At 47.3% G+C, this 22439-nt stretch overlaps 1 protein-coding gene across 2 annotated transcripts in view; it reads right to left on the bottom strand.

Annotated features, from left to right (window-relative positions):
• Positions 1-22439, bottom strand: part of LOC138259783 (probable G-protein coupled receptor 132) — a 156159-nt gene that overhangs the window by 34323 nt on the left and 99397 nt on the right. For both annotated transcript variants that reach the window (XM_069207668.1, XM_069207669.1), the window contains one exon: positions 9541-9597. The gene's annotated coding sequence lies outside the window, so the exon portion shown is untranslated. The remainder of the gene's footprint in view (positions 1-9540; positions 9598-22439) is intronic.

Here is a 22439-nt window from a genome sequence, read left to right as displayed (position 1 = left end):
CTGATTGTCCAGGGCTGTTGTGGGGCCTCTTGTCCGGTGTGGGTGTCTGATTGTTTGTTGACCAACTGCAGCAGTGCTCCAGTAATGGTGGCCATTGTGGCATTGTGTTTTTTCCACTGCTCCATGGCCTGTTGGTGTTGTTCCAGCTGCATCCTCTCACTTTGCTCCAGGGTGGATACAATCTGTGCCAACCTGTCTTGGGTATGTTGGTAGGCCCCCAATACCTCTGCAATGACACCCTGGAGCTGCTCCATCTATCCCCCTGACCCACTGGGGCACTTGACCTTGCTCTGGCCTCCTGTGCCTGTGTCCCCTGCGCAGGTCTTGACGTGCCACTTTTACTGGGGCCCTCATCTTTCTGCATGTTGGGGGTGGGAGACTGTGGCCTCTGTAGCTGTGTTCCACCTGTTTGTGCCCTGGGTCCACTGGTGTGGGTATGCCTCCCCTGGCCTGCTGGTCTTGACTGGGTGTTAGGGGTGACAGTGTTTTCCTGGGTGGGGATGGTGAGCATCTAGGGCTGTGATGTGCCTCTGTCTCCCTGGAGTGCTGTGGCACTCCTTGTCCCCTCCATAAGGGTTGCATGGGTGGTGGACATAGAAATGTATGTTACATATACATGAGGGTTTGAGGTGTACTGAACTGTGCAATTTTGTGCTGGTGTGTCTTTCAGTGGCCTTCCAGGGTGCCTTTGTGAGGTGGTTATTGCATTTAGTGGCGGGGTTACATTGTGGTGGGGGTTATTATTCCATTGTGGGTACGTGCAGGGGTGGGTGGGTGTGCAAAGCGGGAGTGATGTGGGCCTGGTAGTGAGTTGTGGGTGATGCAGGGTGATAGATGTGGTGGGTAAAAAACGGGTGGAGTGTGGGTGGGGTGGGGTAGTGCATGCATTACAGGTATGGTGTATATGGGGTAATTGTAGATGACTTACCCAAGTCCATTCCTCCAGTGAGTCCAGTGAATCCCTCTGGGTGCAGGATGGCGATTACCCAGTCGTTGTAGTCGGGTGGTGTTGGTGGCGGTCCTCCCTCAGTCTTCTGCACTGCGGTGTGGTGCCTGGATGCCATGGCCCGGACCTTCCCCCACAGGTCGTTCCATCTCTTGCAGATGTCGTCCCTGGTGCGTGGATGGTGTCCCACTGCATTCACCCTGTTCACAATGGTCTGCCTCAGCTCCATTTTCCGTACGATGGGTGTGTGCTGCACCTCGGACCCGAATATTTGTGGCTCCACTTTTAGGATCTTGTCCACCATGGTCCTTAGCTCCCTTTCGGTGAAGCGAGGATTTTTTGTGGGGGGACATGGTGAGGGTGGTGGATGGCGCCGGGACTGGGGACGGGGTTTGGGTGCTCCTGTGTGGGTTGATATGCGTGTCCTGTCTGCTGGCTTTCTCTGTCTGGCTCTGGTGCTCTGTGCCTTCTGGTCCTGGTTTCGTTGCAAGGGATTGTGGGGTGTGTCTGGGGGTGTTTTATGGTGTTCTGGATGTGTGTCAGATGTGTGGGTGCTAGGCCTAGCCAATGTGTGCACTGGTTGCTGTTGGGCCCACTTGCGCCCGTGGCGGTCGCAGCGGTGGTGGGGTGGGGTGGGCCGGAATTCCCCCCGACAGGGTCCTGGCGGGGAGTGGTGGTCTGGGAAGTTTTGGCGGGTTGGGTTTTTCAATCATTATATGGCGGGTTTCCATTCGCCTCCGCCTTCGGGATTCTGTCCACCGCCGCTACGGCGGTCGGCGGTCTTTCCTGCCATGTTCATAATGACCGCCTAAGACTTTGTTTGGTAGTTAGGTGTGGTAGCCCTGAGACAGGTCTGCTATGTCTGGGTCCATTTTTCATGTCATCCTGATTGCACTGAGAGGTTTTAACTTGTTCATTGTTTGTGTCAGGAACTTAAAGATATATGGAGACCAGTTTACCAAGAAAGTAGCGCATCTGCACCCATAAAAGTGCACCTTGAATGGATGCAAATTTACTACTTTTTAGAATTCACAAACATTGGAGTTAGTACACTAGGAAAGCTATGCTAGTCATTGGTTTCCAGGCATACTGCTAGCAATCAAACACCCAAAAGGTGATTGGACCAATGCTTGCATATAACTTAATCACTGGTAATCCCTTGGGGTAGCATTCCAAGCCTTTGTTTTTGCCCACTGTGTCATTCTAGGCAGGTGATCGGATTTAGGGTTTGGCAGATGGAGTGAAGGAGAACAGGGTGGTGAAAGACTTCGCTGCCTCTACTCCGCCTGCCAAAATTTAGAGATGTCTTCCTGCCCCACAAACTTTTCTGAGCATTAGCAAAAATGGCTATGATGGGGGTTCCTGTCAATGTAGGAAATGTTGGATGGTCGGCTCTGTTGAACATGATAGCTGGCCGTCAAACTTTTCCAAAGTTATATATTTTGTAAAAACTAATTCCCAAAGCAGGAGTTTGTTACAGAACAAAACAAACATAAATTCATTTAGTTATACTAATGACCCCCACCCCACAATGTGACTTGTTTCCCATGGTGTGAACGTCATTTTTATTTTTTTTACTGTCCCTCACTACCAGTATTTTGTACATCGTGGTGACAAACAGTAAAAAATAGCCTTTCACTCTACTAGGGTGGATGGTTGGATGGCTTACCCCCAACAGCACCTACTCTGCCAGGCAGCTGGAGAAAGTTTTACACCACCAGGGCAAAACTTGTGGTCCTCCCAACTCAGATTGGGCTGGTGGACCTTGAGTTTGCCAGACAGGGTACGCCATTGCTGTTGCAACAGAGTACCTGTCCACAAAACTCTAAATCAAACTCCAAGGCCCACCTAATGCAAATCACTAATGGGGGCAGTCCAACCAAACCTTGGTCAACTCACCCATTCACCATGCGCTCCCCTGCTATTTTAGAAGGGAAATTTGAGATTTACATCTCCCCTCCAAAATCTCACTGATTAAGTTACACAACTGCAAACATGAGGGATGCTTATTAAGTCATAAAATAACCATAAGCTTCCTTTGAGGGATGTTTAATAAGTTGTGCAATTTAATGCTTTTTATTGAAAGTTCTCTCCTATGGCTACATCCAAACATAATAGCCACAGTGCTTAATTTGTAAGCAATGGATCTTGAGTTCTTTTAGGAACAATCTGTTGGTGCTGCAAAATGCTGGGATTAACAAAAACCAAAGTTGCCTTGTCTTGATTTCCCTTTTTGCTTCTTTCTTCCACCAACCTACACTTCCTGCCTCTTTAACGCTCTCTTGCATTTTTTTTATTCCTGATTTGTTTTCTTGCCAGTGTTTTCTCGAAGCACTGGATAGCCAAAAGTGCAGCAAACTAAGGCTTCTTTCTTGTCAATTAGGAATTTTGCTGCTACTAGGGGCACAATTATTGCTTTGCTATCAAACAGTGGAGGCATTAGATGGACAATATCATTACACTTCACCTTTTCCAATGCCCTTCAGACACTACCATGCAGCATCGGATTCAATGCTGTAATGCTATCTGTATTTAACCACCAACTCCATCTTGACCACTGACTCCATTTTGTGCTTAGCTTAGCTTTAAATGCCTTCACATCGGTGGCACAGGTATTTTTCCACGCACAGCTTCTTTTCTACATTGAACATGTTTTCACTCTTCTCACCAGAGAAGAGAGCATATTGTGGGGGATGCAGAGGTGATGAGTGTACCAGGATGAGAATGTTTATAGGAGAGAAAGGTACGACTCTATCTTGGGAATGCACGTTGGGATATGGCCAGTTCTTTTGTGTGTTTTCAACCCAGACAAAGTACAGCCAGTGCTTGAATTTCACAATTTACTCGAAGGGAGGGGGAAGGTTACCAGAGCCTTCCTCTTGGGTTTGTGATTATTTGAGTATCTGCATGTTTTGCTACATTCAAGTTAAATGCTCACAATAATATTTTTGTATAGCCTCGTTTGAGATCAGAGAAGTGCCTTAATAAATCCATTACTCAGACTAAAAGTGCTGCATTCTTTAGCCTCATTCCCTCTTGGTTTGAAGCTGAGCAGAACAAATTGTCGTAGTCGTTTGCAGGATACAAAGTGAAAGATATAAAAGTGAAAAATGTTTGACAAAAAGTCAAAGGCAGTTTCCCAGGTGCCAAATGACATAGCGGGTGGGAAAAAGCAACCTATGATGTTCTTGCTAATGAATGGTCTTGTGGAGCAGGATTATGTGAAACCTGGGACAGATGTCTTATCGATGCTGAACCAAAAACAGTTTTACTTTGTTTACAGAAAGTGCCAGTAGAACAGGGATGTGATTTATCTATTTTAGACAGACGGGGCTGGATCCTGTAACCTGCTTATAGAAAAATGAATGAAAGGTATGCAAAGTTTGAGTAAGAAAATCAGCAATTGGAGAGGCAGCTAGTTGAAGCTAAAAATAACATAACCATACTGCCTTGTCAGAATAAGTTATTGCAAGATAAAGCAGATATTTATCAATCTGTCGCAGAAAAGGCTGTTCGCGTTGTCCAATACAGATATTGTGAACACAGGGGTAGAGTCAATCAAAAGAAAGAAAATTTAGCTGTTGCTAAAGCAGGGTTAAATTGGGATCCAGAAATCTGGGAAGCGAATATCTGGGATTCCACAGATTTTTCCAATTCCAGTAATGAGTCAGTTAAAAAAGGCAGAGGCCAGCATGAGCCAGACTACATTTAAATGGAAAATACAGGGCACACCACAAAATCCAGTGGTGGGTTTGAGATGCACTCCTTAGAAGATGATACACAACAGGAAGTGTATGACATCATAGACAGATTCGAGCAGAGATCTGGGGAAACACTACTTACATGGATGGTGCGATTATTTGACACAGGAGCCTCTGGAGTAATGTTAGATAGAGGAGACACTCCTAAGTTTTGTACTTCTAGTACTGACCCCATAATACAGGAGCAGTTTAGGGGTTATCGGGGTAATCAACAAATCACCCTACTGCAGCTAGCAGTTGTAGGGTGTACCTGTAAGTATTCTACAGAATCAGACTGGCAACAAAAGGATGAGCCCTGGTACAACTTAAGAGATGCAATGCAGAGTTATAAGGAGGAGGAAATGAAAACAGCTATTTTCCTGGGTGATGCTCACCGTCTATTAGACGGACTGCTCTCTGTGTCAGTGCGAAATAAAATTATTTGCCTTGCTCCGCCAGCTTACAAACAGGTAATAATGACTCTCCTAACTAATCAGACAGGGCAGGCATTGAAACATGCACTGGAGCTGGTTCGCGAGCTAGGAGAGCTTGGAGACTGGACAAAACCAGAGAGAGCCTGGAGGGCCGCACACATAATAACTGAGTATCTAGGAGAGACATGTTTATGGCATTACTGAAGGATGGCGTCAACAAGGAGCAGATTGATGGGATAGGCACCAAACGTTTGTGGGAGATGTACCATAAGCAAGAGCTGGACACAAATGAGGGCAGCAGGAAAGTGAACAAGCAGGATAATAAACAAGTGAAATGGGGCCAGCGGCAAATGCAGGAGGAAGGAAAAGAGAGGGAGAAAAAGTGTTTCTTTAGAAGGGAAGGAGGAGGAAGATTTGGACAGCAGGGAGGGAGCTGAATCTCCCAGCAGATAGGAGAGCATAAATCCAGACCTGATCTGGGCAAAAATTGAGATTAGGAATCAGGCCAAACTCTGGTACAGGGATAGGCTCATAAAGATAATAGACCCCATGTTGATTTAGAAATTCACTGGAAGCACAAAAATGTTCAAAGGGTCTGAGCCTTAGTTCACTCCGGAGCGGAGGGCACTTTAATATATGGGAGTCCAAAAATGTTTACAGGTCAGCACTGCACCATCACAGGGTTGGGTGGAAAGCAAACCCCTGTAGTGCAAACTACTGTTCAAATGAAAATAGGAAGAATGCCAAAAAGAGAATATACTGTTTTGATTGTGCCCCTCCTAGAGTATATACTGGGAAATGACATTCTGAAGGGGATGACTTTATACTTGGATGATGGTTATCAGTTTGGAGCAAAGAGATACATTTCAGTGGCAGCAGCGAGGGTGGGTCATCTGAAGATACCCCCAGTGAAGGTGCCCCCAGCAACCAAGGTGGTTCATTTGAAACAATACCGAATTCCGGGAGGGCATAAGGAAATAAGTGAGACTATACAGGAGTTGATGGAGGCAGGTGTGATGGCTCCAGTCACCACTGAGTGGAACAATCCTCTGTGGCCTGTGTGCCGACCGGATAGGTGCTATTGAATGACTATTGATTGCCACTAATTGAACAAATATACACCCCCTTTGACTGCTGCAGTCCCTGACACCATCACTTTGATTGCGAGAATACAAAAACATAAAGGGATCTGGTATGTAACCATTGATATTGCCAATGCTTTCTTTTCTATACCATTGGCCCCTGAGAACCAGGAGAAATTCAGTTTCTCATGGAATGGCAGAAAATTCAGAATGATAAGACTCCCCCAGGGGTGTGTACATAGCCCCACCATCTGTCACCGGCTGGTGGCAAAACACCTAGATGAAGTATCTGTCATTCCAAGGGTGCAACTGTCTCATTATATCGATGATGTGATGATTCAGGGAGAGACACAAGAACAGGTGCAGACTCACTTGGACAGGGTTGTGGAACTCTTGCAGAACAAAGGGTGGATGATCAATCCAGATAAGACACAAGGACCCTCTCAAAATGTGAAGTTTCTAGGAATTCAGTGGAATAAGGAACATAGAGAAGTGTTGCCGCAGGCAAAATAAAAGATATTAGAATTTGCCACTCCCGTAATAAGCAGGAGACTCAGCGGTTCATTGGACTGTTTGGTTTTTAAAGACAGCATATCCAGCACTTGAGCCAGATTTTAGCCCCTTTATACAAAGTGACAAGAAAGAAATATGAGTTTGAATGTGGAGAGCAGCAGCAGTGTGCGTTTGACTTGGCAAAGGAGGCGGTTCAACAGGCTTTAGACCTATGGCCAGTACAGGAAGGAGACATTGAGTTACATGTAACCGTTCAGGGGCAATATCCACATCAGAGCATGTGGTAAAAACAGGAAAGAAAGAGGGTGCCCCTGGGTTTCTGCACCAAAAAGGTACCAGATGCTGGAGAGTGATATAATCCTTTTGAGAAACAGTTACTTGTGTGTTACTGGGCTCTAGTAGATACTGGGCAAATAACCTTAGATCATAATGAGATTTTGAGACCTGATATTCCAATAATGCGGTGGGTGATGTGATCACCTAAAACTCACTGAATGGGACATGCTCAAGAGGCCAGTATAATTAAGTGGAAGTGGTACATGCAGGACAGTGCCCGAGTAGGGCCAGCAGGGACAGCAGCCTTGCATGAACAGGTGGCACAGGCCCCCATCCAGGAAGATGAGAGGGTACAGGGGGTGCCAGAGATAAAAAAAAGTCACCAGCGAGGCTTGGTGAGCCATTTGAATCTTTGTCCCCTGAGGATAGGAAGCAGGTATGGTTTACCGATGGTTCAGCCAAGTATGTGGGGACCAAAAGACATTTGAAGGCAGTGTCATATAACCCAGTCACCAAGAAGTTGCTATTCACTACATGAGAAGGGAAGAGTGTATCAGGCTCTGAAACAAGAATTGCCAGGGATCTGTCCCATTTTTACTGAATTTTGGTCTACCGCCAATGGGTTAGCCACCTACCTTCCCACATGACATGCACATAACTGGCAAACACTTTTCAAGGAGGTGTGGAGCAAAAAATTGTGACAGGAAATTTGGGCACTGCTAGAGCAAAGTACTGTTACTGTGTATCATGTAGATACCCACTGTCCCACTGACTCACTAGAACAATGGTTTAATTCCCTTGCAGACAACAAAGCCAAAATTTCAGTGGCAGAAGTGGCAACACAGGATTCTGACTTGGTGGGAATGGCTAAGTGGGCACACCAAAAATGTGGACGTCTGGGAGAGAAGGCCACCAACAGGTGGGCAGAGATGAGTGATCAGAGTCCTATTTGTCAACACACACAACAGAGATCTGTTCCGCAAACTTTCAACGGGCAGTTGGGGAGAGGTAAGTTGCTGGGGCATATATGGCAGATTGATTACATTGTGCCACTACAGACTAGATGTGGGTGTTATTATGCCTGCACAGTAGTGGACACTAATTCTGGTTGCCTGACTGGCGTCCCTTGCAAACATGCCACTCAGTTCAACACCATCAAAATTCTGGACTTGTTAATGTTGTAGTACAGAGTCCCACTCCAAGTCCAGAGTGATAATGGGTCACATTTCAGAGGAAAATTGGTGCCATATTACTGTTCACAACACAATATTGTGTGGATTTACCATATTCCATATTATCCACAAGCTGCAGGACTGATTGAGAGAATGAACGACTTACTGAAAGCCCAGTTATGAAAATTATCAGATGGAACTTTGAGAAACTGGAGAAAGCAATTAAATGAAGCCCTTCAAATTTGAATAACTGTCAGACCTTTGACAAATGCAGAGACCCCTTTAATGCAGATTTTGACCTCAGTGTTACAGATACAAACCCATGTAGCGACCAACACCAACATGTGTTGGGAAATAAAACCAGGAGCCCTAGCTCCTTATCAAGCCACACCAGAATCCGCAGGTCTTGATTTACATGCTTTGTATATTTAGAGACTAAAACCAAGAGACATGGCACTTCTTGAAACGGGTGTTGGAATGCAAATTCCCCCGGAGCATTTCGGATTGATTGCTCCCCGATCGGGGTTGGCACTCAAAGGTACTCAGGTATTGGGGGAGTGATCAATGCAGACTACCAAGGAAAGCTCAAAATTACCCTTTCGAATAGTGGAGACACTGACTTGATAATACAACCTCGAGACAGAATTGCACAGATTGTAATACTTCCAGTGTATGGAGGAATAGTTAAAAAGGGGATTGCCCCAGCCCTTCTTCCAGTATGTTGGGAGGGAAGTTTTGGCTCAACTGACAAAAACCCTGATGCTAAGGTGTGGGTGGAATCTCCAAATCGTCCTCCTGAACTAGCAGAAGTTGTAGCGAAGGGCAGGGACAACATCCTAATAATCATGAAACCAGGAAAGGACAAGTGGGAACATGTTCCAGCTGATAAATGTTATTTGCGAGAATTATCATACTTGTCTCTTTTACAGACCATACTATTGTTCTACATGGTCTCCCTTTAGGTGTGTGCGAGTGGGGTTGGGAAGGACCGAAAGCTCCCAGCTCCAAAATGAATGACCGACCATGCTGATCGAAACACCTTTACTGTACCTGACTGAAAATGTCCGGACCCATCTGGCATGAGCCGTACTCAAAAGATCAGATTTCTATATGACCAATATAAAGAGTACTGTTGATGTAATATCAACGTGCATGGTCGCCATACTGACTCCTGCCAGTGTTTTGCTGCAAATCTTTAATGCCACCAAGAAAGATGGAGCAGTTCAAGAAAGCAACATGTTGTCACACTTCACCTTATATGAATACTGAAGGTTTTGCCAAGAGGTAACAGATGAAAAATGGGATAACCTAACCCATGTGATTACTTTCAATATTACTGCCAGTGATGTCTGCTACAACTTAACTTGTGATACTTACAAAATTGGAAAATGTGCTCAAATGCACCTCGGGACAACGGGGTCTCCTCAAGAGATCCTGTGGGAACAAAAGGCATTGTGTCAGCATAGAAACAATAAAACTTGTACGAATAGCATGTCTTGCCAACATATTATGACTGCTTCCAGAAATATCAACCACGCCAAACTACCAGTGGGTGGTTGTTCTCTTGTGGAAATACCACTTATACATACATTCCCACCAATAGAACTAATGGACTGTGTGCTTTTACGCGCTTAGGACTCATGATGTTTCTATTTCACTCAGTACATACTTGCTTTCCAAGGGAAAAAGTTCAATTAAGCGATTACTGTGACTCTGAAATTCATTTATTATCTAAATCAAAATATGTGAGTTTAAGTATTTCTATAGTAGGAGTTCCAGGATAAGCTGTTTATAATATTCGAGTTATTAACAAGTTAGCATGTTTGATGGTTATGAACATCAACCACACATCCATCGCATTGACAGAATTACTCCTTGATAAACGAGGCACTAGAAAAGCTGCATTGCAAAACAGGGCAGCCATTGACTACTTGTTCTCGGCGCATGACGATGGCTGCTCAGAGTTTGAGAAAATGTGCTGTTTTAATCTATCAGACCACTCTAAATCTATCCAGTCTCATATTGACACTTCACATAAATTGCTGAAAGGAGTAAGACAAGATGTTGACAAAGGATGGTGGGACTGGTTATTTAACTGGTTACCTGATATTGGGCAACTACGCAATGTTTTAGGTGAAATACTCGGAGTGATTTGTATTATAAAAATGCTGTGCTGATGTGTACAGTGCATACCCAACCTACTTACAATGTTTAAACCAAAAAGGGTTCCTTTTAGACCAGTATGCTACGAGAGTCACTGGTCAAAGGGTGGAGTGTAATGCTATCTGTATTTAACTACCGACTCCATCTTAAACACGAACTCCATTTTGTGCTTAGCTTCGTTTTAAATGCCGTCACATGGGTGGTGCAGGTATTTTTCCACACACAGCTTGTTTTCTATATTGAAATTGTTTTCATTCTTCTCACCAGAGAAGGGAACATATTGTGGGGGATGCAGAGGTGGTAAGAGTGTACTAGGAGTAGAAAGTTTATAGCAGAGAAAGGTACGGCTCTGTCTTGGTAATGCACATTGGGATCTGGCCAGTTTTTTTGTGTGTTTTCAAAACAGACCAAGTACAGCCCCGTCTTGAATTTTACAACTTACTCAAAAGGAGGGGGAAAGTTACTAGAACCTTCCTCTGGTTTGTTTAAGGTATATAAGGTGGGGAAGCTGAGGCAGAAGGAACTCGTTTTGAGGGTGGGTGGGTGGTTGCTCAAGAGTCCAATCGGGGAATGTCTCTCCTGTCTCAGCTGTCCAGGGTTTCACAGCTTGACGTTGGCAAGGACAAGGATGAATTTGGATTCGATCCTCATGGTGATGCATTTTAATTCTTAATTATCTGGCTTTGCTGTGTGCGTGCATAAATATATATATGTTCACTGCATATAAAATCATTGTTGAAGTATTACACTTTTTCTGCCTATTATTATTCAACTGCTGTGATTATTTTAGTATCTGCACTTGTTTTGCCGCATTCAAGTTGAATGCTCACATTAATATTTTTGTATGTCCTCGTTTGAGATCTGGGAAGTGCCTTACTAAATTCATTAATCAGACTGAAAGTGTTGCATTCTTTGCATTCTTTAGCCTTGTTCCCGCTTAGTTTGAAGCTGAGCAGAACAAATGCTAAGAAGCACACTGTTCCTATTGCATGGGTACTCATTTAGTGCTTCGGTAAGTGGTTTAAATAGTGGAAGACTACTGTACTAGGGTTTCAGTGGAGTGGGGCCAGGACATACAAAGTCCAGGGAGGGCTCCTAGTATCCTGCGTCTACATCTCCCATGGCAACACCTTAGTGGTCCCAAGTAATGGCCTTCCATATCCACAACAGTGAGAGGAGAAAGCCCCATGGACATCAGAGATCCAGACTGTATTTGTTGATTATTCTTGATTGGAGTGGCAGGTGATGCATTACACACCTTGCTCTGCACTTCTCAAAAAGCATTTACCCATCGCAGGAGAGGTTGGTGAAAGGGTATTTGGAACTCTGCAGAGCTGAGGCGGTTGGCACCTCTCCTGTGAGTTGAGAGGGATACTGACAGAAGGAAATGGCAACCTATGACCTTTAATCTGATGTGATCTCTGGAAGTGATGCCACTTGACCTTTCACTCTGATGACATCACAGAAAAACAGATTACTAAAGTTAGGAATGTGCAATAGGTGCACTGTTAATAAAAATACATATCAGTTACAAAAGCAACTAAGGGGCAGATTTAGAGTTTGGTGGACAGGGTACTCTGTCATAAATGTCAAGGATATTAAGGGTAGAGAGGACTGCCAACTTTCTGTCAAGTTTCTGAAAGTGAGTTTGACACTGATTATAATGGTTCACTGTAGGACAAACTTTATTCCAAAGCCATCATCAGTCGATGATTAACTGTACTTTGAAATAGTGCCTGAAGTGTGACACCCTGCGTTACAAGCAGAAACACTTTAATGGTAACAATGCTATGTTTTGCTATGTAATCAGCTTGGATCTTAAAAACGTTAAATAAAGTACTTAAACAAATAAAAATCCCAGGCAATGATACCACGATAGAAGGGACACATTATGTTTTTTTCAGTGTCATCACTCACATAGACCTATATTACAGATGTGGTGCAGTGACCTGGTCTGGACCCCATCATATTGAAATGGCTGTCCCCAGTTCAGCCACAATTCCATACCTTCCCTGGGTACAGAACTTTAGTTATTGGCAGACTGGCTGTTCAAAGTCGCCCATCTGCTTTTCATTGTGCAGCTGCAACTCGCATGCATTCGAAAGGGAGCAGATCTCCTCTGCAGGTAGGTGAAGTGGGTAACTGCACATGCCTATAAGAGGGTATATGGGGGTCCTAAATAACTCTAATACAGCTGTAAGGAAATGCCTCCTTGGCATGGTTGCCCCCTGACTTTTTGCCTTTGCTGATGCTATGTTTACAATTGAAAGTGTGCTGAGGCCTGCTAACCAGGCCCCAGCACCAGTGTTCTTTCCCTAACCTGTACTTTTGTATCCACAATTGGCAGACCCTGGCATCCAGATAAGTCCCTTGTAACTGGTACTTCTAGTACCAAGGGCCCTGATGCCAAGGAAGGTCTCTAAGGGATGCAGCATGTCTTATGCCACCCTGGAGACCTCTCACTCAGCACAGACACACTGCTTGCCAGCTTGTGTGTGCTAGTGAGGACAAAACGAGTAAGTCGACATGGCACTCCCCTCAGGGTGCCATGCCAGCCTCTCACTGCCTATGCAGTATAGGTAAGACACCCCTCTAGCAGGCCTTACAGCCCTAAGGCAGGGTGCACTATACCATAGGTGAGGGTACCAGTGCATGAGCATGGTACCCCTACAGTGTCTAAACCAAACCTTAGACATTGTAAGTGCAGGGTAGCCATAAGAGTATATGGTCTGGGAGTCTGTCAAACACGAACTCCACAGCACCATAATGGCTACACTGAAAACTGGGAAGTTTGGTATCAAACTTCTCAGCACAATAAATGCACACTGATGCCAGTGTACATTTTATTGTAAACTACACCACAGAGGGCACCTTAGAGGTGCCCCCTGAAACTTAACCGACTGTCTGTGTAGGCTGACTAGTTCCAGCAGCCTGCCACACCAGAGACATGTTGCTGGCCCCATGGGGAGAGTGCCTTTGTCACTCTGAGGCCAGTAACAAAGCCTGCACTGGGTGGAGATGCTAACACCTCCCCCAGGCAGGAGCTGTGACACCTGGCGGTGAGCCTCAAAGGCTCACCCCTTTGTCACAGCCCAGCAGGGCACTCCAGCTTAGTGGAGTTGCCCGCCCCCTCCGGCCACGGCCCCCACTTTTGGCGGCAAGGCTGGAGGGAACAAAGAAAGCAACAAGGAGGAGTCACTGGCCAGTCAGGACAGCCCCTAAGGTGTCCTGAGCTGAGGTGACTCTGACTTTTAGAAATCCTCCATCTTGCAGATGGAGGATTCCCCCAATAGGGTTAGGATTGTGACCCCCTCCCCTTGGGAGGAGGCACAAAGAGGGTGTACCCACCCTCAGGGCTAGTAGCCATTGGCTACTAACCCCCCAGACCTAAACACGCCCTTAAATTTAGTATTTAAGGGCTACCCTGAACCCTAGAAAATTAGATTCCTGCACCTACAAGAAGAAGGACTGCCTAGCTGAAAACCCCTGCAGAGGAAGACCAGAAGACGACTACTGCCTTGGCTCCAGAAACTCACCGGCCTGTCTCCTGCCTTCCAAAGATCCTGCTCCAGCGACGCCTTCCAAAGGGACCAGCGACCTCGACATCCTCTGAGGACTGCCCCTGCTTCGAAAAGACAAGAAACTCCCGAGGACAGCGGACCTGCTCCAAGAAAGGCTGCAACTTTGTTTCCAGCAGCTTTAAAGAACCCTGCAAGCTCCCCGCAAAAGGCGTGAGACTTGCAACACTGCACCCGGCGACCCCGACTCGGCTGGTGGCGATCCCACACCTCAGGAGGGACCCCAGGACTACTCTAAGACTGTGAGTACAAAAACCTGTCCCCCCTGAGCCCCCACAGCGCCGCCTGCAGAGGGAATCCCGAGGCTTCCCCTGACCGCGACTCTTTGAATCCTAAGTCCCGACACCTGGGAGAGACCCTGCACCCGCAGCCCCCAGGACCTGAAGGACCGGACTTTCACTGGAGGAGTGACCCCCAGGAGTCCCTCTCCCTTGCCCAAGTGGAGGTTTCCCCGAGGAACCCCCCCCTTGCCTGCCTGCAGCGCTGAAGAGATCCCTAGATCTCCCATTGACTTCCATTACAAACCCGACGCTTGTTTCTACACTGCACCCGGCCGCCCCCGCGCTGCTGAGGGTGAAATTTCTGTGTGGACTTGTGTCCCCCCCGGTGCCCTACAAAACCCCCCTGGTCTGCCCTCCGAAGACGCGGGTACTTACCTGCAAGCAGACCGGAACCGGGGCACCCCCTTCTCTCCATTCTAGCCTATGTGTTTTGGGCACCACTTTGAACTCTGCACCTGACCGGCCCTGAGCTGCTGGTGTGGTGACTTTGGGGTTGCTCTGAACCCCCAACGGTGGGCTACCTTGGACCAAGAACTGAACCCTGTAAGTGTCTTACTTACCTGGTAAAACTAACAAATACTTACCTCCCCTAGGAACTGTGAAAATTGCACTAAGTGTCCACTTTTAAAACAGCTATTTGTGAATAACTTGAAAAGTATACATGCAATTTTGATGATTTGAAGTTCCTAAAGTACTTACCTGCAATACCTTTCGAATGAGCTATTACATGTAGAATTTGAACCTGTGGTTCTTAAAATAAACTAAGAAAAGATATTTTTCTATATAAAAACCTATTGGCTGGATTTGTCTCTGAGTGTGTGTACCTCATTTATTGTCTATGTGTATGTACAACAAATGCTTAACACTACTCCTTGGATAAGCCTACTGCTCGACCACACTACCACAAACTAGAGCATTAGTATTATCTCTTTTTACCACTATTTTACCTCTAAGGGGAACCCTTGGACTCTGTGCATGCTATTCCTTACTTTGAAATAGTACATACAGAGCCAACTTCCTACATTGGTGGATCAGCGGTGGGGTACAAGACTTTGCATTTGCTGGACTACTCAGCCAATACCTGATCACACGACAAATTCCAAAATTGTCATTAGAAATTGATTTTTGCAATTTGAAAAGTTTTCTAAATTCTTAAAAGACCTGCTAGGGCCTTGTGTTAGATCCTGTTTAGCATTTCTTTTAGAGTTTAAAAGTTTGTAAAAGTTTGAATTAGATTCTAGAACCAGTTTTAGTTTCTTAAAAAGTATTCCAACTTTTAGAAGCATAATGTCTAGCACAGATGTGAATGTGGTGGAACTCGACACCACACCTTACCTCCATCTACAGATGAGAGAGCTAAGGTCACTCTGTAAACTAAAGAAAATAGCAATGGGCCCCAAACCTACCAAAGTACAGCTCCAGGAGCTTTTGGCAGAGTTTGAAAAGGCCAACCCCTCTGAGGATGGCAACTCAGAGGATGAAGATAGTGACTTGGAGGGAAATTCCCCCCCTCCAGTCCTACTTAGGGAGAGCAGGGCTTCTCAAGCCCTGACTCCACAAATAATAGTCAGAGATGCTGGTTCCCTCACAGGAGGGACCAACAACTCTGAAATCACTGAGGATAACTCCAGTGAAGAGGACATCCAGTTAGCCAGGATGGCCAAAAGATTGGCTTTGGAAAGACAGATCCTAGCCATAGAGAGGGAAAGACAAGAGATGGGCCTAGGACCCATCAATGGTGGCAGCAACATAAATAGGGTCAGAGATTCTCCTGACATGTTGAAAATCCCCAAAGGGATTGTAACTAAATATGAAGATGGTGATGACATCACCAAATGGTTCACAGCTTTTGAGAGGGCTTGTGTAACCAGAAAAGTGAACAGATCTCACTGGGGTGCTCTCCTTTGGGAAATGTTCACAGGAAAGTGTAGGGATAGACTCCTCACACTCTCTGGACAAGATGCAGAATCTTATGACCTCATGAAGGGTACCCTGATTGAGGGCTTTGGATTCTCCACTGAGGAGTACAGGATTAGGTTCAGGGGGGCTCAAAAATCCTCGAGCCAGACCTGGGTTGACTTTGTTGACTACTCAGTGAAAACACTAGATGGTTGGATTCAAGGCAGTGGTGTAAGTAATTATGATGGGCTGTACAATTTATTTGTGAAAGAACACCTGTTAAGTAATTGTTTCAATGATAAACTGCATCAGCATCTGGTAGACCTAGGACCAATTTCTCCCCAAGAATTGGGAAAGAAGGCGGACCATTGGGTCAAGACAAGGGTGTCCAAAACTTCAACAGGGGGTGACCAAAAGAAAGGGGTCACAAAGACTCCCCAGCAGAAGGGTGATGAGACAACCAAAACTAAAAATAGTAAAGAGTCTTCTACAGGCCCCCAAAAACCTGCACAGGAGGGTGGGCCCAGAGCCTCTTCACAAAACAATGGGTACAAGGGTAAAAACTTTGATCCCAAAAAGGCCTGGTGTCATAGCTGTAAACAGCATGGACACCAAACTGGAGACAAGGCCTGTCCCAAGAAAGGTTCCACTCCAAACTCCCATCCAGGTAACACTGGTATGGCTAGTCTCCAAGTGGGATCAACAGTGTGCCCAGAGCAAATCAGGGTCCACACTGAAGCTACTCTAGTTTCTGAGGGTGGGGTGGATTTAGCCACACTAGCTGTCTGGCCGCCTAACATGCAAAAATACAGACAGCAACTCTTAATTAATGGGACTAGAATAGAGGGCCTGAGGGATACAGGTGCCAGTGTCACCATGGTGACAGAGAAACTGGTTTCCCCTGGCCAATACCTGACTGGAAAAACTTACACAGTCACCAACGCTGACAATCAGAGAAAAGTACATCCCATGGCAATGGTTACTTTAGAATGGGGAGGGGTCAATGGCCTGAAGCAGGTGGTGGTCTCCTCAAATATCCCAGTGGACTGTCTGCTTGGAAATGACCTGGAGTCCTCAGCATGGGCTGAGGTAGAGCTAAAAACCCATGCAGCAATGCTGGGTATCCCTGAACTGGTGTGTGTGAAAACAAGAGCACAATGCAAGGCACAGGGTGAAAAAGTAGAGCTGGAGTCTGGAAAAATGGCCCAGCCTACCAAGAGAACAGGAAAGTCAGTTGGGAAACCAACTGCAACACAGCAAAAGAAAGGGAACCTCTCTTCTCAGGAAGAAGTTCTGCCCTCTGAGGGAACTGAGCCTTTGGAGCTTGAACCTTATCAGGTTGAGCTCTTAGGCCCAGGGGGACCCTCAAGGGAGGAGCTGTGTAAGGGACAAGAAACCTGTCCCTCTCTTGAAGGCCTTAGGCAGCAAGCTGCTGAAGAGTCCAAAGGCAAGAAAAATGGAACACATAGGGTCTATTGGGAAGATGGGCTCCTGTACACTGAGGCCAGAGACCCCAAACCTGGTGCCACTAGGAGAGTGGTAGTGCCTCAGCTGTTCAGAGAGTTCATCCTAACATTGGCCCATGACATTCCCCTTGCTGGACATTTGGGACAAACCAAGACGTGGGAGAGGTTAGTCAACCACTTCTACTGGCCCAATATGTCCAACATGGTTAAGGAGTTTTGCCTCTCCTGCCCCACCTGTCAAGCCAGTGGTAAGACAGGTGGGCATCCAAAGGCCCCCCTCATTCCACTTCCTGTGGTGGGGGTGCCCTTTGAAAGAGTGGGTGTGGACATAGTTGGTCCACTGGAACCTCCCACAGCCTCAGGAAATATGTATATCCTGGTAGTAGTGGATCATGCTACCAGGTATCCTGAAGCTATTCCCCTTAGGTCGACTACTGCCCCTGCAGTAGCCAAGGCCCTCATTGGTATCTTTACCAGAGTGGGTTTCCCTAAGGAGGTGGTGTCTGACAGAGGTACCAACTTCATGTCAGCATACCTAAAGCACATGTGGAATGAGTGTGGAGTGACTTATAAATTCACTACACCTTACCATCCACAAACTAATGGCTTAGTTGAGAGATTCAACAAGACATTAAAGGGCATGATCATGGGGCTCCCAGAAAAACTCAAAAGGAGATGGGATGTCCTCCTGCCATGTCTGCTTTTCGCTTACAGGGAGGTACCACAGAAGGGAGTAGGGTTCTCACCCTTTGAACTTCTGTTTGGTCATCCTGTAAGGGGACCACTTGCCCTGGTTAAAGAAGGCTGGGAGAGACCTCTCCATGAGCCTAAACAGGACATAGTGGACTATGTACTTGGCCTTCGCTCTAGAATGGCAGAGTACATGGAAAAGGCAACCAAAAACCTTGAGGCCAGCCAACAACTCCAGAAGTTTTGGTATGACCAAAAGGCTGCACTGGTTGAGTTCCAACCAGGGCAGAAAGTCTGGGTTCTGGAGCCTGTGGCTCCCAGGGCACTCCAGGACAAATGGAGTGGCCCTTACCCAGTGCTAGAGAGGAAGAGTCAGGTCACCTACCTGGTGGACCTGGGCACAAGCAGGAGCCCCAAGAGGGTGATCCATGTGAACCGCCTTAAGCTCTTCCATGACAGGGCTGATGTGAATCTGTTAATGGTAACAGATGAGGATCAGGAGGCAGAGAGTGAACCTCTCCCTGATCTTCTGTCATCAGACCCAAAAGATGGCACAGTAGATGGAGTGATCTACTCAGACACCCTCTCTGGCCAACAGCAGGCTGATTGTAGGAGAGTCCTACAACAGTTTCCTGAGCTTTTCTCCCTAACCCCTGGTCAGACACACCTGTGTACCCATGATGTGGACACAGGAGACAGCATGCCTGTCAAGAACAAAATCTTCAGACAGTCTGACCATGTTAAGGAAAGCATCAAGATGGAAGTCCACAAGATGCTGGAATTGGGAGTGATTGAGCGCTCTGACAGCCCCTGGGCTAGCCCAGTGGTCTTAGTCCCCAAACCTCACACCAAAGATGGAAAGAAAGAGATGAGGTTTTGTGTGGACTACAGAGGGCTCAACTCTGTCACCAAGACAGATGCCCATCCAATTCCAAGAGCTGATGAGCTCATTGATAAGTTAGGTGCTGCCAAATTTCTAAGTACCTTTGACTTGACAGCAGGGTACTGGCAAATAAAAATGGCACCTGGAGCAAAAGAAAAGACAGCATTCTCCACACCTGATGGGCATTATCAGTTTACTGTTATGCCCTTTGGTTTAAAGAATGCCCCTGCCACCTTCCAAAGGTTGGTGAATCAAGTCCTTGCTGGCTTGGAGTCCTTTAGCACAGCTTATCTTGATGATATTGCTGTCTTTAGCTCCACCTGGCAGGATCACCTGGTCCACCTGAAGAAGGTTTTGAAGGCTCTGCAATCTGCAGGCCTCTCTATCAAGGCATCCAAATGCCAGATAGGGCAGGGAACTGTGGTTTACTTGGGCCACCTTGTAGGTGGAGGCCAAGTTCAGCCCCTCCAACCCAAGATCCAGACCATTCTGGACTGGGTAGCTCCAAAAACCCAGACTCAAGTCAGGGCATTCCTTGGCTTGACTGGGTACTACAGGAGGTTTGTGAAGGGATATGGATCCATTGTGACAGCCCTCACTGAGCTCACCTCCAAGAAAATGCCCAAGAAAGTGAACTGGACTGTGGACTGCCAACAGGCCTTTGACACCCTGAGACAAGCAATGTGCTCAGCACCAGTTCTCAAAGCTCCAGATTATTCTAAGCAGTTCATTGTGCAGACTGATGCCTCTGAACATGGGATAGGGGCAGTTTTGTCCCAAACAAATGATGATGGCCTTGACCAGCCTGTTGCTTTCATTAGCAGGAGGTTACTCCCCAGGGAGCAGCGTTGGAGTGCCATTGAGAGGGAGGCCTTTGCTGTGGTTTGGTCCCTGAAGAAGCTGAGACCATACCTCTTTGGGACTCACTTCCTAGTTCAAACTGACCACAGACCTCTCAAATGGCTGATGCAAATGAAAGGTGAAAATCCTAAACTGTTGAGGTGGTCCATCTCCCTACAGGGAATGGACTTTATAGTGGAACACAGACCTGGGACTGCCCATGCCAATGCAGATGGCCTTTCCAGGTTCTTCCACTTAGAAAATGAAGACTCTCTTGGGAAAGGTTAGTCTCATCCTCTTTCGTTTGGGGGGGGGTTGTGTAAGGAAATGCCTCCTTGGCATGGTTGCCCCCTGACTTTTTGCCTTTGCTGATGCTATGTTTACAATTGAAAGTGTGCTGAGGCCTGCTAACCAGGCCCCAGCACCAGTGTTCTTTCCCTAACCTGTACTTTTGTATCCACAATTGGCAGACCCTGGCATCCAGATAAGTCCCTTGTAACTGGTACTTCTAGTACCAAGGGCCCTGATGCCAAGGAAGGTCTCTAAGGGATGCAGCATGTCTTATGCCACCCTGGAGACCTCTCACTCAGCACAGACACACTGCTTGCCAGCTTGTGTGTGCTAGTGAGGACAAAACGAGTAAGTCGACATGGCACTCCCCTCAGGGTGCCATGCCAGCCTCTCACTGCCTATGCAGTATAGGTAAGACACCCCTCTAGCAGGCCTTACAGCCCTAAGGCAGGGTGCACTATACCATAGGTGAGGGTACCAGTGCATGAGCATGGTACCCCTACAGTGTCTAAACCAAACCTTAGACATTGTAAGTGCAGGGTAGCCATAAGAGTATATGGTCTGGGAGTCTGTCAAACACGAACTCCACAGCACCATAATGGCTACACTGAAAACTGGGAAGTTTGGTATCAAACTTCTCAGCACAATAAATGCACACTGATGCCAGTGTACATTTTATTGTAAACTACACCACAGAGGGCACCTTAGAGGTGCCCCCTGAAACTTAACCGACTGTCTGTGTAGGCTGACTAGTTCCAGCAGCCTGCCACACCAGAGACATGTTGCTGGCCCCATGGGGAGAGTGCCTTTGTCACTCTGAGGCCAGTAACAAAGCCTGCACTGGGTGGAGATGCTAACACCTCCCCCAGGCAGGAGCTGTGACACCTGGCGGTGAGCCTCAAAGGCTCACCCCTTTGTCACAGCCCAGCAGGGCACTCCAGCTTAGTGGAGTTGCCCGCCCCCTCCGGCCACGGCCCCCACTTTTGGCGGCAAGGCTGGAGGGAACAAAGAAAGCAACAAGGAGGAGTCACTGGCCAGTCAGGACAGCCCCTAAGGTGTCCTGAGCTGAGGTGACTCTGACTTTTAGAAATCCTCCATCTTGCAGATGGAGGATTCCCCCAATAGGGTTAGGATTGTGACCCCCTCCCCTTGGGAGGAGGCACAAAGAGGGTGTACCCACCCTCAGGGCTAGTAGCCATTGGCTACTAACCCCCCAGACCTAAACACGCCCTTAAATTTAGTATTTAAGGGCTACCCTGAACCCTAGAAAATTAGATTCCTGCACCTACAAGAAGAAGGACTGCCTAGCTGAAAACCCCTGCAGAGGAAGACCAGAAGACGACTACTGCCTTGGCTCCAGAAACTCACCGGCCTGTCTCCTGCCTTCCAAAGATCCTGCTCCAGCGACGCCTTCCAAAGGGACCAGCGACCTCGACATCCTCTGAGGACTGCCCCTGCTTCGAAAAGACAAGAAACTCCCGAGGACAGCGGACCTGCTCCAAGAAAGGCTGCAACTTTGTTTCCAGCAGCTTTAAAGAACCCTGCAAGCTCCCCGCAAAAGGCGTGAGACTTGCAACACTGCACCCGGCGACCCCGACTCGGCTGGTGGCGATCCCACACCTCAGGAGGGACCCCAGGACTACTCTAAGACTGTGAGTACAAAAACCTGTCCCCCCTGAGCCCCCACAGCGCCGCCTGCAGAGGGAATCCCGAGGCTTCCCCTGACCGCGACTCTTTGAATCCTAAGTCCCGACACCTGGGAGAGACCCTGCACCCGCAGCCCCCAGGACCTGAAGGACCGGACTTTCACTGGAGGAGTGACCCCCAGGAGTCCCTCTCCCTTGCCCAAGTGGAGGTTTCCCCGAGGAACCCCCCCCTTGCCTGCCTGCAGCGCTGAAGAGATCCCTAGATCTCCCATTGACTTCCATTACAAACCCGACGCTTGTTTCTACACTGCACCCGGCCGCCCCCGCGCTGCTGAGGGTGAAATTTCTGTGTGGACTTGTGTCCCCCCCGGTGCCCTACAAAACCCCCCTGGTCTGCCCTCCGAAGACGCGGGTACTTACCTGCAAGCAGACCGGAACCGGGGCACCCCCTTCTCTCCATTCTAGCCTATGTGTTTTGGGCACCACTTTGAACTCTGCACCTGACCGGCCCTGAGCTGCTGGTGTGGTGACTTTGGGGT

The sequence above is a fragment of the Pleurodeles waltl genome, chromosome 9 (genome assembly GCF_031143425.1).
Source record: "Pleurodeles waltl isolate 20211129_DDA chromosome 9, aPleWal1.hap1.20221129, whole genome shotgun sequence".
NCBI lineage: Eukaryota > Metazoa > Chordata > Amphibia > Caudata > Salamandridae > Pleurodeles > Pleurodeles waltl.
The sequence above is the reverse complement of the archived record's forward strand: the minus strand, read 5'-3'. Positions and strand labels throughout refer to the sequence as shown.